Genomic DNA, 4,184 nt, shown 5'->3' with positions numbered 1-4,184 from the left:
AAAACTCGACATGAGCCAGCAGTGTGTGCTTGCAGCCCAGAAGGCCAACTGCATCCCGGGCTGCATCAGCAGAGGAGTGGCCAGCAGGTGGAGGGAGGTGATTGTCCCCCTCTGCTCTGCCCTTGTGAGGCCCCACTTGGGGCACTGCGTCCAGGTCTGAGGCCCCCAGCACAACAAATGTGAACCTGTTAGAGTGAGTACAGAGGAGGGTACAAAGATGATCAGAGGGCTGGAGCACCTCTCCTATGAAGAAAGGCTGAGAGAGCTGGGGATGTTCAGCCTGAAGAAGAGAAGGCTCAGGGGAGACCTCATTATGACCATTTTATACTTAAAGGGGTCTTATGAAAAAGGTGGAGAAGGACTCTTTACTTGTGTAGATAACGATAGAGCAAGGGGGAATGATCTTAAATTAAAAGAGGATAGATTTAGTCTGGACATTAGGAGGAAATTCTTCTCTCAGAGGGTGGTGAGGCACTGGCACAGGTTGCCCAGAGAAGTTGTAGATACCCCATCCCCTAGGGATGTTCAAGGGCAGACTGGATGAGGCCCTGGGCAACCTGATCTAGTGGGTGGTGTCCCTGCCCATGGCAGGGGGGTTGGAACTGGGTGATCTTTGGGGTCCCTTCCAACCCGAACCATTCTATGACCCTATGATTATATGATTCTCCGTCACGCTCTGGACACCCCACCTCATTGCTTTCTGCCCTTTGCTGCCTTGAAGGACTGGCACTGCTCCCAGCCCGGGCATGCAGTTGTGGTATGCAGGAGACCTCCAGGGAGCTTGGCAGCCCATGCTGCCTCTGAAAGCCTCAGGGGAAGGCCACCCCCAACCCACTCCTCCCCACAGAAGCAGCCAACAGCGCTGCCAGCCTTGCCCATGCAAGGAGGGCCTAGTAGTGAGCAAGGGAGCCGCAGCGCTTCCCCAGGAAATTAGAGACACTCGCCCATGAGCTTGTTTCCACTGACACATTTATTGAGAGAGCCCCCACTCCCTGGTGGGGCTGGCAGGGATCTGCTGCTTGCTGGCTCCATGCCCTGCTGGGTCCTGCTGAACCTTGGACCAGTAAGGGGAAGAGTGTGGCCAGACAGGGCAGGGGATGGGGGCTCCTGGATTTCAATCTTCTTTGTGGTTCTCTGAGCACAGTGTGCTCATGATACCGGTGCCAGGAAAATGTTGCAGAAGCTTCCCTTGTGCGATTACAGGGATTGATATGACTCCTCTGCGCCCCTCTGGCTGCTGGGTGGCAGTGATATTCTTCTAGCCCTGCTGCCCCTTGGCCCTGTCTGCGGATGGTTTCTTCTCTCTCACTGTCTCTCCTCCAACTGCACCTGCGACTGCAGCTGCAGACGGAGCCAAATTCTGGGAGCGTTCAGTCTCTCCCACTGTCTTTCCTCCAGCTGCACCTGGGACTGCAGTTGCAGATGGAGCCCAATTCTGGGAGCTTTCAGTGGCAGACAGATTGTGGTTTGGGGCTTTGATGCACTTAGGGCGGAGTCTTGCAAAGATGGGTCCGTCCTGGGAGCAGCCCTTGTCCTTCCGTGCCCTCCTACGTCTTCTGCGTGGCACGGCCCCGGTGCCCTCTGCTGCTGGGTCCATCCATGATTGCCCTGCATTGTCTGGGAGCTGCTCCGACTGTGAAGCCTGCACCTGCTTCTGCAGATCTTTAGCAATTTTTTTGGCTTTGTGGCAGTCTCTTGGTGCTGCGAGGACCTCTGGTATGTGGGGCATATCAAGAGCAATCCAAATGTGGTGTGGAGGCCGTGGTAGAGCTGAGGGTCTGTCCTCACTGGAGCTGTGTTTTCTCTGTGGGGGTCTTCTTCTTGGAGATGCTGGTGTCCCCATGTCCCCTGTAGTGGAGATGCTGGGGCCCTCACCCTTCTTATCTGATTGACCCCGTGGAGCTCCCTTGCTCTGTGGCGACGCCTGCCCTGCCTGGGTGGAAGGGGAATCCCCTACTGCCCCAGGGCCCCGGTTCTTCTTGCTGGTGCCAGGCAGGGTCGTCTTGCTGGTCGTGCTGCTGCCGTTGGCTCTTCTTCCACACTCCATTTTCTGGTGGAGTCTGTCCCCAACCTCCTGAGGCTTCATCCCCTGTTCCACTCTCAGAACAGCTGCTGGCACAGAGTGGACGGGCTCCTGCATCCCCCGGGTGAATGCGTCCTTGGGGGCTGCTGCCTCTTGCTGAGGGCCAGGGGTCTGCACTGACAGCTGCACTGCCGACTTCGTGGTATGAGCGTGCCGCTGACAGCGCAGGCTGGGTGAGCGGTGGCACTGCCTGGTGTTCCTCTGTGGATCCTCAGTCTGGGAGTCTTTTTGTCCCAGGACGGGGTCTGAAGATCTTTTCATGCAAGCCAGGATCCTCGGTAGCCCGAAGAGCTCTTTTGTCTGCTTTTGTCCGTTAGGCCCCTCCAGATGACTGTTCACGGTCTTTTCCACACAGGGTGGGTCCTTCTCCACAGGAGTCACCACCACATGTGGCTCTGCTTGCCATTGGGGTGATTGAGGAGCTGTGGTTGGGACAGCTGTCCTTGCTTCCAGGACAGTGGCTGAAAAGCTCTCCTCACAGGACAACAGCATCTCTGACAGTCCAAATTGCTTTTGTATATACATTTTTTCTACTACATGCTCCAGCTGATTTTTCACAGCCTTGTCTATGAAGGTCAGGTCCCACACCATGGGAACCACCTTCATATTAGGCTCTTCTTCTTGCTTCGATACTTTTGAAGCAGAGGCTGGATCATTTTGTGGAGGCTTGTCCCCATCAGCTGGCAGGCGCAGTTTCTCCTCCTCTTTCTTATGTGAGGTGAAGTAGTTTAAGGCCTCCTTGGATTTCTTTTGTGGCAAAGATGTCTTCGTTTCCATGGAGTGGAATTTGGGCACCTCTGGAGGATGGCTGGGAGCAGCCTGCTGGACCTGGAGGTGTTGCTGGTGTTGGTGCACACTGCTGGCCCTGTGGCATCTGACCACTTCTTCCCTGCAGGGTTGGCAAGTGTCATGGTCATGCTGCTCCCCTGGGCCAGCCTTGGGATGCATGAGGCCAGGCTGGAACACAGAAGCATGAAGTGAGTCTTCTTTCTGCACAGGAGTGGGGGTAGATGCCCTTGAAATCTGTGTGGATTCGCTCTCCGTGATGGTAGTACAGGAGATGGTGCTCCAAGAGTCCAGAGACACCGTTGAAGAGCAGCTGGTTTCACTCTCTGTGTCAGAAGTGGTAGACTCACTGCTGTCCTCTGGCAACTCCAAGTTGAGCCTGTGAGGAGGAGGAGGAGGAGGAGAAGGAGAAGGAGAAGGAAGATGATGGGAATGCTGAGCCAAGCACTCCTGAGCACCCTGGGACTCTCCCTCTGCCCCGAAGGAGCTGGCAGGCTGTGTCATTTCTGTGGGGTCCCCCAAGGGGCCCCTTGGTCCCTTGCCCAAGGCTCCCTCTCTGCCAGCTGGGCACAGAAGCTCCATTTGCCCCAGAAAGAGAGGGGACACTGCTATCTCTGTGCTCGGCGGTAAATCCTTCTGCAAGGGCATTGCTCCTTGGATTTTAGTCCGCAAATTTCCCTGTGCCCCCCCAAGCCATTGCACTCATCCATGCCCCCAAACCCTGCCCCTGTTCCCATCCCTATCCCCTTCCCCTTCCCCTCCTCGGTGGTCTCACATTTCCATGTATCTGTTGAAGTCCTCAAGGGTCCTGTTGAACAGTTGGGCTAGTTCAACTATTCCATCCATCTTTGCGTGCTCGGGACATCTGCAAAGGGGCAAAGGGCAGCGTTAGTGGGACCTCCTTTGGTGGGGGGCTGACTAGAGGGGGCTGTCACGCCCCAGTGGCGACGATTCCACTTACTGCTTCCTCTTGCGCCATGAAGAGCTGTGGAGGGTCCAAACTGGTGGCAGAGAAGACAGAGAGTCAGTGGATGGGGAGGCCGTGGGGGGATGGCGGGTACATGGGGCCAGGCGGTGTCTTTGCAGGGCACCTGCCCTTGCCCAGGGCTGCTCACCTCTGCGAATTCTCCTGGTTCCTTCTGTAACAGCACCTCCTCGTCCTCCCTTCCTACATGGGCACAGAAAGCAGCGGGTGAGAGGGAGTCCCCAGCAGCCTCAGCAGCACCCACAAACCCAGGGCATGGCCAGGGCCAGGCCCGTGCCTGCCCCAAGCCTCCTGGCCCAGGCTGGCCAGGCCTGGCTGGGACACGGCCTC

Source organism: Cygnus atratus, chromosome 3, assembly GCF_013377495.2.
Source record: "Cygnus atratus isolate AKBS03 ecotype Queensland, Australia chromosome 3, CAtr_DNAZoo_HiC_assembly, whole genome shotgun sequence".
In the NCBI taxonomy this organism is placed as follows: domain Eukaryota; kingdom Metazoa; phylum Chordata; class Aves; order Anseriformes; family Anatidae; genus Cygnus; species Cygnus atratus.
The sequence above is the reverse complement of the archived record's forward strand: the minus strand, read 5'-3'. Positions refer to the sequence as shown.